The sequence below is a fragment of the Phalacrocorax aristotelis genome, chromosome 4 (assembly GCF_949628215.1).
Source record: "Phalacrocorax aristotelis chromosome 4, bGulAri2.1, whole genome shotgun sequence".
NCBI lineage: Eukaryota > Metazoa > Chordata > Aves > Suliformes > Phalacrocoracidae > Phalacrocorax > Phalacrocorax aristotelis.
The window spans coordinates 6,322,366-6,336,023 of record NC_134279.1 but is presented as its reverse complement, the minus strand read 5'-3'; the positions used below and the strand labels follow the sequence as shown (position 1 = coordinate 6,336,023).

At 41.9% G+C, this 13,658-nt stretch overlaps 2 long non-coding RNA genes across 15 annotated transcripts in view; one reads left to right on the top strand and one right to left on the bottom strand.

Annotated features, from left to right (window-relative positions):
* The window catches only part of LOC142056026 (uncharacterized), a 34,522-nt gene extending 26,652 nt beyond the window's left edge, over window positions 1-7,870 (bottom strand). For both annotated transcript variants that reach the window (XR_012660186.1, XR_012660185.1), the window contains exons 1-2: window positions 7,027-7,870; window positions 6,663-6,881 (exon numbers count right to left, since the gene is read on the bottom strand). This is a non-coding gene — a long non-coding RNA (uncharacterized LOC142056026). The remainder of the gene's footprint in view (window positions 1-6,662; window positions 6,882-7,026) is intronic.
* LOC142056022 (uncharacterized) overlaps window positions 1-12,893 on the top strand; it is a 188,770-nt gene extending 175,877 nt beyond the window's left edge. For 10 of the 13 annotated variants that reach the window (XR_012660174.1, XR_012660173.1, XR_012660171.1 and 7 more), the window contains 5 exons: window positions 103-312; window positions 1,194-1,362; window positions 8,123-8,213; window positions 9,555-9,618; window positions 11,873-12,893. This is a non-coding gene — a long non-coding RNA (uncharacterized LOC142056022). Of the gene's footprint in view, window positions 1-102; window positions 313-1,193; window positions 1,363-3,172; window positions 3,288-8,122; window positions 8,214-9,554; window positions 9,619-11,872 lie in introns of all 13 variants that reach the window. The other 3 variants (XR_012660178.1, XR_012660179.1, XR_012660180.1) reach the window with 3 other exon arrangements.
* Window positions 12,894-13,658: the final 765 nt, after the last annotated feature.

Here is a 13,658-nt window from a genome sequence, read left to right as displayed (position 1 = left end):
CAGAGAAGCGCATAAAAAGAGATGAGAAGGAAGCTCACTTTTTTTGTTCTGTGTGTTTCTGAAGTATCCATCATTGAAAGAATTCTCTTCTGTTTCATTTAGAGAAATGTCTCCCCTGGTCATGCCCAGGCAGCTCTAGTTTGAATGCATGACGATACCTCTTAGTTGGTCTTCATCATCCCCCAGAACCACGTTATGGGAAATTGCAGCGGTATCCTTCAGCACAGTGTCTCTCAGCTCTCCTGTGGTTATACCGATGTCACACAGTGGGTAATGGTTAGACATGGACTACCCACTGTGACTGCAGCTAAAGTAGGTGCACCTGAGCTGAAGGTACTGAAAGCTATTTACTCTAGTGCATGCCCCAAGATAAGCATCTAATTTCTGAACTTAGCTCTGTGCAGTTTGTGGTGATTCCCACATTGTGGCGATGCTGTGACAGCCAACGTAGCTAATGTGAAACTAGCCTTGTGAAGCTTATGTGAGCTGCTACTTCAAGGCTCCGTGCCTTGAAGTTTATGGAGACCAGGCCAGTCATCCAGAAGGCAAGGCATCTCTATTTGGAAAAGTGTCTTTACACTCTCTCACCTGTATGTAATGAATGAAGTTGAGTTCAAAGCCATCATACAGCTGGAACCCAATCATAGCAACCATTCTTCAGATTAAATATCCAGACCTAATTAGGCTGACTTTCTATGAAGAACCTGTTACAGTATGTCAGTGATTAATGTGGCACTTGCTAAGCAATACCATTTCTGCTTTGAAACTGTTCTGCAACAGTGGAAAAAAAATCTTTCTTTTCCAATATGTCTCTAAATATTGCACTAATTTTGTCATCATGGTCTGTAAATGGGCAATACTTGAAATTCTGCTATGAGGTAAAAGGGGAGTGTGAAATAGTTTTAATGGAAAATCTATAATTTAGACTACCTGTAGTCTCATTTACTATAATTACTTCAGAGTAGATGAGTAAGGTTTGAGCCTATAAGCTGGCAAATGAATGTTGTCTATTCCAAGTCCATTAAGAAGTTCTGTTTTGCCTCAGTCTCTGCCTCTCCAAAGGGGAAAGTGAGATGCGGCAGTCTTCTGTGGATTTTGTGGCAGTCTTTTTAGGATGTTTTTCATACTCTGTACTTTGTGTAATAACACAAAAAGCCTCCAGCCTTACAACTGCATTCTGTCTATTTATATAGAGAGCTACAGAAATATAGCAGTTCACCCATGTACACAAAGGCTGGCCTCTCCATGGCCCTGTAGATGTCTTCATCCATCAGTTCCTTCAAGTGCTGTTGTTTGGTTCATCTCTCCTTCCTGTTGTATATCGGTCTACAGAACCCTGCAACATCTTGCCACGGTGAGCTGGTAAGCTTCATTGTTCTTCAGTTGTATTACTGTGTGGTGTTGGGGTTGGAGGTAGGAGACTCCTAGGCTGCTGCTTGCTTCATTTCATAGCATGATTCCCAGCTGGTGCTCTCAGTGCTCACCTGCCACCGTTTTGTGCCTGAGGCTTACAGCTGAGGCTCTTCCAATTGCTTCCTAGTGCTACTTTTGGCCTTTTGTGAGAATATGTCCTTACTTCCTTGCAGTCCTCTTCTATTCCCCTTTCACTCAGCTCCCAAGCCTGCAGGTCCTTTGCGTTGCCTGGATCATCCCACCGCTGGGATGGCTGCCTCCCATCTTCTCTCAGGGGACTTTTATGTAGCTGAACCCAACTATATCAACATAAATCCCAAGAGTGTCACTGGTTTTCCTTTGCTGAGCCACCTTCCCTCTGGTCAATAGGACTCTCTTTTATCACGTCAGGGGTGATCAACAGCAGTTTGGCCTACTCTTCTTTTTTTAAAAGAGCGGGATCTGGAGCAAGCCAGTGTTTGAATTATTATACAATATAGTGGTTGTATGGATAAACTCTGTAAGTCAGCGATGCCTGTGAATAACGTGTTATTATAACTAGCTGCAAGCACCATTTTCTGTTTCTCATTGGAGGATTTCCCTACACTTGAGGCTCTTCCTAACACTGCTTCCAGCATTGCATTTAGACTGCCATCCATAGGCCAGTATAACAAAGCAAATCCTAGTCACCTATTTTTTTTTTAATGCTGATACTTTTTTCTGTTTTGTGGTGTTTTTTAAAATATATACATCCTGGGAATCTCTGAAATGGTCTCTCAGCAATTGTACTGATTACCGTAGGCATGCTCTTCTCCAAAGGCACTAAACTTGGGTAGAGGTATGGTTAGTTTTTTAGCTGGCGCATGCTGATTCAAAACCAGACCTCTGTTCAGTCTGCTTTTCATGAGTTTTAAATCCAGGATATTTTTTTTCTGCTATCTGACTGTCTTAAACCTTTGCAGAGGAGAATCATAATGAGAGGAAGACACAGATCTTGGAGGAGACAATGCCTTTCAAACAATAGGCCTGCTCTTCTAGAACTAGTTTTAGTGTAAAATCAAACCTGATTATCTGCCTCCTAGTTCCATGCTGTTAGATCTTTCTGCCATGTCCCAATGTACTTTCTTAATACCTACTTGATACTTCCTGAGCTTTCCTTAGTGCATCCAGTTCATTCCCAGATTCTCTCTGAAGGAAGATATTCAGCCACTCTGGTTGCAGGCTGCATGGATGCACGGCTTTCAGCTGACTTGCTGAGTAGTCACCAGCCATCCTCTCCTCCCTTTCAAAAATGGAGTTGGGGAGACAAGTCAAACTTACAGTCAACCTGGAAAAATACGTGCTTGCGCTCATATGCAAGCTTGTGAAGAGGTGGGCCCTGATTTCGTAGAACGTAATGGTGTTTCACGCTGTCCTGGTTTTTGTGAACAGTTGCTATGTGCTATGCAATTTTTCTTCAAAGGGCTACTCATCAACAACAGTAAAATGAAATCGTGATATAGTTATTATTTCCAATGCCAACTGCTAGTGACTTGAAAACCCAACTTCCCTGAATACTTTTTTTTTTTCAAATTAGCCTAGGAAGTACTTTGCTGAGGAATATTTTCTTTGTTTTGCTTTAATTTATGTTTGTTTGAGACCCAGTACAATAGAAGTTTCTTTTCGGTGGGAGGCCGCCTGGCACTAATGCAATGCAAGCAATAAACAATACTAAAAATGCTTTTTTGTTTGCAAGTCACAATAATATCTAACAAACATTCACTTTTTGCCTCTTTAACAGAGCCGATGAAGTGATTCACTTCATGCAGATTCACTACATCCAGATGTAATTCCAGTTTCAGTAGATAGTCATTTTTCATCAAATCTTCGGCAGCCTGTTTTATACGTGGGTTTTGGTAAGCATAAAGGGTTTTTGTGATTTGTTTCATTGACACAACGTATTACGGCTAGAGTTAGAAAAAGGTCTGTGTGTCCCGCTTGGCCACATGAAGAATGCGAGCCCCCCAACACCAGGAAACCATATAAATGTAATAACAGTATGCAATATAAAGGTGGCACTTGGATGCATCAGGGAACATATTCCAGGTAGAGATAGGGAAGTGTTAGCACTGTTGTACGAGGCCCTGAGAAGAGTGTTCAGCATAAAATTTTGAGGACCTATGGTTAAGAAAGATGAGCTCAAAGTGATGCTCGAAAGGGTGATAGGATGATGGGAGGAATGGAGAAATCTATCATACAAGAGAAAAGTGGAGATCACGGCTTCCACAGCCTGACAAAATTAAGAGGGGATACAGTCATTGTCACTGAATATGTTTCAGAGATGAGTATCAAGGGAGAAAAGCTACCTAAGCAATCTAACAACAACCTTGGTATTAGGAACAAACAGGGATAAATTGGCTGTAAGTACATTTAAGCTGGAAGTCATGATGGTTATAAGCAACGAGATCCTGGAACTGCCACAGAGTAACTAGAGTTGAGCATTAACTGTTTTTAAGACAGAGCTTTTTCAAAAAAGGGTTAAGTGAGACTGCGTTTGTTATACTCCCTTGTGGCACCCTCCCTTTGCACGAGGCAAAAACTATCTCTAACCCAGGTGTCACTTGGATTTCAGGTTGATATAAGCAGAGCTCCATGGTTTTAAGTTCTTTGGCATAACCAGGATTGCTAGGATTTACAGCGCAATGGTATAAGCTGATGGAAACAACATCTCTTTTTTTATATATCTAAATATAAGTGCTTCAAATTTGTCACATTTTTTGACTTAATCAAAAACCTGGCAGCAACTTGAATGCTGGTTAACAGTATGATACAAGAAACTGAAAAAAAATTTAAAACCCCAGTGTAAAACCAGTATTTTTATCAATGGATATATTCAGACATTTTTAAGGCGTGTTTCATTTCCCCATGGGCCGTGTACAGTTGCGAGCTGAAGAGGGGAAGGTACGTGGTAAGTTTTGTGACCTGTATTGTGACGTTCCTGGTGAAAAAATGAGCATGTTTGCATATGGCACAGAAGAAAAAAACAAGTGTTTTATGGAAACACTGTATTTACATTGCCGAATGAGCCATATTGCAATGAATTCCCTCCTGTAAAGAGGCCTCTATGAAATGTGATAAATAAACTAATTCTCTGACCTATGTCCTTTCTGACCTATTCTCTTTCCTATGTCCTTATATGCTTTTTAAACTGTACCCCTGCAAAACTAAACAAATCTTATATTCTTCCAGTGACTAAATTTGCAGAAAGACAAATCCATTGCCTTCAAACAGCATGTGAACACACAGCTTTGTAAGTTGTGGATCCCCTCCCTCCCAAGCCAAAGGAAATTTCTCTTAACAAATGTCATGATTGCCTTATGGCCGCATATTGGGAAAATAACCCTGGGTTTCTTGCTGTCCTGAAAAACAATTTTCTTCATTGCGAGACTACACTAATGTTTAATCCTCCGAATCATCAACCTCAGAGGCACATAGGTCACCTCAGAGGTGGCCCAGGCCACCTTCCTGCCTCCCCTGTTCCTGTGGGTAGCCATTGCTCTGAATAAGAATCTGGTATGGAGTAGAACATCCAGGGGGCTACTGTACTTTTCATCATTAAAATAGCAAGGTCAGGATTAAGAAATCAGCTGCACAGGCTGTTTCACCTCTGCACCTCAATATCCCCGAAATGCTGCTGTGGTGTTCAACCATCTGAGTTTCCCAGAAAGGAAGAGGAGCTGGAATAAACCCCCTACCCTGATGCTATAGAATCAACTGGCTGTTTTAAATTTATGTAGGATTTGGGTTTTTCCACTGAGGTACACAAAGCATGATTCCGGCAGGTTCAGAGACCTGCCTCTTAAAGAACCTGGGACATGATCGCTGGCCTGAAAACAAAACCCCCAAACACCAAAGAAACCCATTCTTCTGGAAATACATGTTTCTGTACCTGAACACCATGATCTTATCAGGTGGTAGAAATGTACAAATTTTCTTCAGCAAGAATGTAATATGGCTTGCTAGGAAAGAGCCTTTATGTATCCTTGAGTGTATCTAGCATTAAAAAATTAACGAATACTTCACACCGTAAAAAGTTTCTCTGGGAAGCTTGCTTCCTCTGGCTGATAGTAAGTTTCCAGTAACATCAGTTTGTACTACAGAGGCAGAGTTTTTGTCAAAGAGAAATTCCTTCCAAGCCACGGAAAATCATTATCCACTCTGAATTACCTAATTATCTTTTGGGGTTTTTTATTGTGTGGAAAAAGAAACACGGGGTTTTCTTGCCAAATCCCTCAGAAGTGGCCTAAATGCTCATTGTCTAACAGAGATCACAGATTCAGACTGCTGTCCCATTGTCCAGCATCAGTGCATGCAGGAGCCTGGCCCCATAAAACAGACATTTAACTGAACAGAACCAATTAGCCCTCCATCGTGGCCCCTGTTCACAATAGAGAAAACAGCTGATGTTCCCTTAACTTGAAACAATGGGAGGATATGCATGGGCTGTGTAACTCTTACAAGCAGAGTAACTCTTTCCAGAGTGGGACCGTGAGAAAGTAAAGCCCGTAAATGGCCTTTCAGTGGATGAACTCCTGAACAGTCTTTTATAATGTGAACTCATCAGTCAGCTGTCTCTGGATGCAGTTTTCTTTAGAAAATCTCAGTTCAACTGCAACATGCCACTTTCTAGTGATAAACCATTCTGCTGAATGATATTCTGTCTCAGCACTGTATTCACCCCAGTATGGATTTATTCAGCAGCATTTTTTCCCTGCAGCCCTCTTTTACATTCCTTGCCATGCTTGTACTTCTTCCAAATGGTCTCGGAATAGCAACGGCCACTGATGTGAGTGTGGCAAGATTTGAGTGTTGCCCCTAACAATGGCAGTGAGGCTTCATTTAAGATTCGGATGCTGAGAAAATTCAAGCAAGAAGCTGATGAGCTCAGAAATTCAGCCCTTCCATACGAATCCAGTAATTTACTTTCTTTTGACTTTCTTCTCCACCCAGCTGGGATCTTGCCACCACGTGTAATCACTGGGTACCCAGAACCCAGATGGAGCTCCTGCTAGTGACAAGACCATGTTCAAAAAATTACCCCTCTTCAAAGTCACCACACAGCTATGTGTCCCTTCCCACCCTGAATGTTTTCCAAGTGCCTTCAGGCAATAGTTCATTACTTGCAAGTATGAAACTCTTTGAAACAAAGATGCCTTTGGTAATGGCAAGGCAAAGATACCATTAACTTTGGGAAAACAATGCACAATAAATCCGTCTATTTCATTCAGTACCTTTGGCAATGGTCCCTTGGCTTGGTCGCCAGCTGATGCTGTGAATTTTCTGTAGGCATAGGTTCTTTCTGAGCATCGTTTCTCCTTCCCAATCTGCTAAATTTCCGTATAGTTCAGCACTGTTTGGATGCCGTAGCTCCAGAGGTCTGACTGCTGCCTGGGCAGGCCCGTTTCCAGCCCCCTGCAAATGGGTATTCCATAGTTTTCTGAATCTCCTTCCTAAAAACCAATATGAAGGTTTCATTTTATTCCATGGCTGAGTAAAAGGGTTTTTGCTGAAGATCACAGAATGGTTTGGGTTGGAAGGGATCTTTAAAGATCATCTAGTCCAACCCCCAAGATGTCTCACTTCTGCTGCTCTTACCATGGTTCACGTGAAGAAAAACCTTTGCTTTGTTCAACTCCATCATGTATCTGTCTCTCTGTCATGTCTACTCATTAAATCCTTTGCAAGAGGTCTTACAGAGAAGTTGTCCCAATACAGGGTGCTGAGAAGACTTTGTAGTCATTGAAACATAACTATGATGTCTCCCCAAAGTGCCACTGGAGGGATGGGGAGTGAAAGACAAAGAAGGGTTACATTTTTTATTAACAAACAGATGGTATCAGACAGCCCCTACCTCTCTGGATTGTCTGGCCATCCAGTGATCCAGGTAAAACAATTAAACAGATTAACTAGTTTTATGGGCATTCTTCTCTTGCTCACCAATAGATGGGAGCAGAGATTTCTCTACTCATGAAATTTTCAGGCTACAGGGCTTGCAGTTTTTTGAAGACTTCAAGGGGGAAAAAACTAAAACCAAACAATGACGCTAGAACTCATTCATGTGTCCACAGGGAGAAGTATATTGTTTCATTTAGTAGCATAGAAATGAGGTTTGTAATGGGAGTCAAATGGAAACCAGGAGTCAGCAGTCTTGAATTCTTTAACCTTGGAAATCTCTGTTCTGGTATCTAGTGCCGGTCAAAGGTATTCAATACATTTACAACCTCTCATTGTTATTTCCCAGATATAAGGGTGTTTTGCTTGGATCCAAGCCTTTATAAAAGCAAATAAACATGTCCTAAACTTCCATTCATTTTTCTAACAAGATCAAAGAGGAAAAGCTGTCCAGATGTAAATAGCTAAGCCTCTAATGAGATGATCAGTGAATTGTTTCTCTCTTGTACTATAAGCATTTAAATTAAAATATGGCACTTGGGGCACTCTGCACTTCTAAGTTGTATAGCAGGATCCAAGCATCTAACACAAGCCAGACAAATAACTTAAGCAATTAGCTTTCAACATAGGTCTCTAGCCTCTGACCTTTCTTGTTCATCAGAGGCAAGCCAAATGCTTTGTTAAACAATATTAATCGTGCCTGGCACTTCTCTAGGGCTAGAGACATCACAAATAGTTTCCTACTAGCAAGAAGCTGTTTGCAGGAAGCAAACTCTCATGCGTATTTTCTGTTCAACAGGAGACTGACTCAGCCATACTGGAGGTGAAGAAAAGTCTGATCAGCTTCTCTCCATGTGAAGCTTGGAAATGGCAGTGGAGCACCTACACAGGTACCACGTGCATGACTCTGTACTGTTGCTCTTCACCATCTCAGGCTTAGCAGCTCCAGTAGCTCAGAAGTGAACCCACCGTAGTCCACTACACCCTGCACTTCCCAGTCGCTGCAAGCATCCTACCTAACTTCATACATTTAACCAAAGTGCCCAGGTTAGGACTCCTTTGAACTGTTGGTGGGAGAGAGAAATGTCTGGAGAGTCTCAGCTTAGCTGTGCTGAGCTGCTCCCTGGCACTGCCTCTTTGCACTGAGTACAGGCAGGGTCTGGGGATAGTAGATCCTTCCCTTGGTGAGCGTAGCCCAGTGCCATGGTGAGGCAGGGTGAACCTGGGACAAAAGGCTTGATGCCTGCATGTATCTGAAGACAGAAAGCTGCAGCTACACCTGCGGGGATTTTTTTAAGATCCCTCACATTTGACTAGATTCAGAGAGGTCCTGAGTCACCGACTCAGGGAGCTGCCAAGCCTTTTTATGGTCCTGTGCCATTTAACTAGAAAATGCTTTTTAAAATTCTATTTACTGAGATCAATTTGAATAGCTTGGGGTTTGTTTGTTTAGGGGATTTTTGGTTAATTCTCTCCATTCATACCTAAATATTTTGTGTAAGCATAGTAGGAATATAAGTTAAGTGCCACTGGGGTTGATGGGACAGACAGTCATTGTTTTCCCTAGTACCTCTTATTCTTAGCTCATCTTTCAGTCTCCAGGTGGGCTATATGCAAAATAAATATTCCGCTGGTGAGAAGAAATTACAACAGTATCTGGTCTCCTGTTAAATGGAGTCCTGAAGTTACTTTCTAATTTCAAGGGTTTAATAGTGATGCATCACATTTTGCCTGCACTCAAGCTGGTGTCAAGTCACTCTAACACCACTGACCCTCACGGACTTTCTCCTGTTCCACAACAGGATGAGGTTAAAGTTCTTCAGCCCATCTTAAAAACTTATTTTCATTAATTTCTGTGCCCTCTTCTCCATAGATATAAGATGCCAAAAAGATTAAGTAATCATAGCCCGTAGTACAACCTACCTGCAGTTGTTTGCCACTTACCAACTGACCAGTCCTGGGGTCCTCAATTCTGCAAAAATAATTAAATTCGGAAAGAAGGAGCTATTGGTATTATAATTTGTGCTGATGCTAGCTGACATACTAAAGTAAGAAGCAGAATTTGCCTTGGCTTGGCTTCATGGATTTCACATTTTCCTAGCTCTACATTTAAAAGAATATCAGCAGTTCAGCTCATTTCACTGTTAAACACCAAATCTGTGCTTAGGAAAAGTTTGGGTTGAGATACATGCTAGTCAAAATTGTAGCCTGAGCGTTCCTCTTTCTTTCAGCTTGGCCAAAGACAAATGTGTTGGAAATTCCTCAAGGGAAAGAAAGCCCCTCTCCTGCTAGCTGGTGAGTAGGTGCTTTGGGACTCGGACTGATGTTTACAGTATGTCAGTACGAATTTGAGGTCTGCTCAATATGAGGTGCTACCAAGGAATACCATCAATATCTGCAGAGGTAAAACATGGCGCTGAGGTGTGATGAAAATATTTCCTTCACGGTACGTCAGGCCTCTCAGGCCATCTTGATGCCCTGGACGTTTGCCAGCTCCTGAGGCGCTGTTAGACACACGCTGCCCCTTCATTGCACCTCATCCCAGACAGGGGGTCTTCACGTTCAGCAGCGGTGTGATATAACGAGGGAGATGTTTTGCCTGAACTTCTGCCTGATTCCCAGTCAAATCCTTAACTGCTTATTTGTTTTTCTTTCACTGACTTTTTTAAATAGGGAAAGCATTATGAAGAAAGCTACAAAGTTTAGTGAAGTCAGAAATTTTTATGGCAATAAGGCTAAAACACACTCGTTGTTCAATAATGAGGAATTACAGTTGTAATGGGAAATTGTAACAGTTAAGATATACTTCAGCTATAAGGGCTTTCTATCAGAAAAGCAATTCACTCACCCTACACTTGATAGGTCCCATGGTCTGCTGACCACAGGACAGACTGGCCATGCTATCAAGGTTTATTGAGCAGTCAGCGGTGGTTAAGCCTTACTACTGGACTATCTGTCCACAAGGGCACTCACCTCCCTTGGCTGCAGGGACATGGAGAGAAGCAGGACCGCAAGTGCCACCGGTCCTCATTCGTACCATCCTCAGCCATCTCCACCGGCAGCATCTGATGTGGGGTCCATTGTGGGAAGCACTGCGTGGAGCCTCTCCGGAGAGCTGGGGGTTACACGGGCAGTGGTTACACCAGATCACAAACAGCAGATTGCTTTTGAAACGAACTAGTGTTGAGCAGGAAAAATGATCATGATTCTTCTTAATAGAAAAGAAAGGCAGTGACAGAGAGGTTGAAATAAAAGGAAACAGTTTTACTGTACAATGTATCCTACCACATTCATAATTTTTAGCTGAAACTTTCAGAGCAAAGTGAGAGATAGGAGCATCTGTCAGTTTTAATGTGGGGCATCCAAGCTCCTGAAGAGAGTCTAAAGAAATTTCAGCCCACAACTCATAACTAAAACAAAGGAATAATTTTAGTAAATGTGTCAAACCATGGATCACAAAATGGGGGAAAATCACAGCAAATGTCATGCTTCTCTTTAAAATTTATGTGTCCGTATGTAATACAGGGCTCTGAGGAGGATGCACACAATCCCCGCTGTTTGCAGCGAACATGTTACTAGAGCAGTGAAAGTCAGGTATGTTCACTGAGTAACGCTGCCTTATCTTATTTTCAAAAATACAAGTCTGGTTGATACTGGCCAGGAACATAGATGACAGTGATGTCCGTGTCTCACAGAAGTTAGGGAAAGTTGGCAGTGAAAGAATCACCTTTTATATAGGAAGCTGGGCATGAAAAGCAACAACACACTCACAAAAAGGGCTACCCACCTCGCTCTCTCCATTATCTACCATATTGAAAGAACAACTCTAGGAACTGAGAAGCTGAGACTTTAGATGTGCTGCTGCTTTTTCTGAGGTGCTGCCAACCAAACTTACTATCAGGAGTCACGGGAAACCAGGTACTGCCAGGCCTGCAGGGTATTCGGTGAGCATTTTTTGATGTTGCACTTGGCAGTGTTTTTGCAACACACTTGTGTGAGTACAGTCTAAGGCCTGGCTGGAAGGCAGCTCTTGCACCTAGTTCAGCATGCTGTTTACTCACCGTGGTGCATCTGCCTGTGGGTACTACACGCTTTTCATTTCCTTCTTAGCTTAAACCCCCGTGCCATATTCCTCCTGGTCCTAGTGAGTCAAATGGTGCCAGACCATAATTCAGTTTGTTTTTTCTAGCAGATGTTGTAGTACCCTTCTTTCACTAACAGGCAACGAAAGAGAATAAACCTCAATCTAACATGGCATTTGCTTGGGAGAGCAGTTTGCTCTTGATATAATTACAAAGAACTTCTGCTTTTTGAAGACATTTCTGTTTCAGAAAAGGTTTTGAGGTATTGATGATTTCAATTCACTTTAAAATAACGCATTTTGTTCTGTTTACAATTACAATACATAAATCTTACCTTAATAGCTTAACTGTAGAAGATACAGGTTTAAGTTTATGGCTGCATAATTCAGAGCAATCTGCAAGTAAGATCAAGTGGTCCAGACAGAACCACAGCAGAGGTTCTCCATCATCCCAAATCTGTTTCCTAGATGTTTACGGGTGAAGAGAACGTCCAGCAGAAGAGAGCCGATGGCCACATGAGCGGTCTGTGTGATGTGGGTGCCCACAGAAGTGATCCTGGCGCATCACCAGGAACTCTGACCCAGGCGCTGAAACCACCAGTGAACATGGGTTGCACAAGCCTGTGTGACTCTGCCCTGGCCGGCTGGAAGCTGTAGTACCACCAGCTGGAAACAGATGAGTGACGGCTGAGGAGTCAGGAGAAGCTTTCTGCATGGCCTCTCGGCAAAACCCAATGTTTCTCAGCAGTCGCATGGGCATGTTTAACCCACCTTTGCAGTGAATGCTTATGTACCAAGGCCAATATAGTTTTCGAAATTTGTTTTGTTCTCCTTAGGCTTTTCCATGAGGCATTTCTAATACTTATTCTGTACTTACCTAAACTCATTTACTCTCCATTTTTAAGAGATTTCTTCTTTATATTAAAAGTGGGTTTACCACCTTTCCGATGAAGCCAGCTGTCCAAGACCCAGAAACCTTCCAGAGTCCTGACCTTGTTCCAGGGTATGATCTTGGCTTTGAACTGTGTTTCTCAGCTTTTTTCATGGCATTTGCTTTATTCCAGGGAAAAGATGTCTCCAGGTCCCTTTCATGACAGGGCTTCTCTGAAGCAAGGGTCTAAAATTATCATATCCCCCCCCCCCTTCTGCGAGTAATCCTACAGATACCATTGGTCTTAACTAGCACAGCTGAGTAGAAGTTTCCAAGAGTTCTGCAAAAAAAAAAAAAAAAAGAGAAAAACAAAGTCAGCCGACTGCAAGCCAAGGAGGAGATTTTTTGGAAATTAACAAAAACTGATTTGTACTTTGGGTGTGTTCTGGATTTATCAAAGCCACGTCTTCATTCTGGTAATAAGCTCTACTAAAAAGCGAACTCTTCTACCCAAAACTGACTTTCGACTTTCTAATTTAACAATAATAGCAGCCTTTCTGAAATTATAGTTTGTGTTACTGATGAGTTCAAAATTAAAATTAAAACCCTATCCTGCAAGAGGGAGCAGTTTTATGCATTTTTGTACCATTTTATAATAAGATGGGAGAGGAGTTTCACAAACTACCCAACAAAACATGAGATTAAGATGTTGTAATGATTCAATATTTAAGAACATAATGAAGAGGAATGCATCTTCCCCAGCTTCAGCAGATTAGGAGTCAAGGATAAACTATTATTTGCCCTACACTGGCAGAGGCAGAAAAATAGGTACCTCTGGAGACCTCTCCATGTGACAGCCACACTATGGAGGAAGATTTTACCCTATGGAGAAATATCTGGTTTTCCATTCACTATGGAGAAAGCCAAAAGAAGCAGCGTAGACTAAGTGCCCAACTTTTAGATGCCTAAACTTAGATGAGTTGAATCCTGCCCCTGGTTATGTGGTATCAGTTGTTTTGGAGTACTAGTTGCTATTGAAATTATCAGTGGAAGTATCAGTCCTAAACTGGAATATAAGGCAAAGGAGTGAAGACAGCTCCCTTTGACATGGTGTAAAATGAAGCTTGTGGATATCGGCAGAGTGCCTGCATTCATGTAAAGAAAAAGAATCCACTTAATCATACGTTCTTTTTTTTCATATATATATATATATATATATATATAAAACATGATCTATGAGCCAGAGATGATGTATAAAATTCAGACCCTTAGCAAAAATCTTTGGTTTTTCCTGGGCTACAATTTATTCAGCACTGCGGAGGAGTATGGCTTCTATTACACATCAAAAGTCTTTTGCAGGGAAATACTTGGCCCCAGATTGTT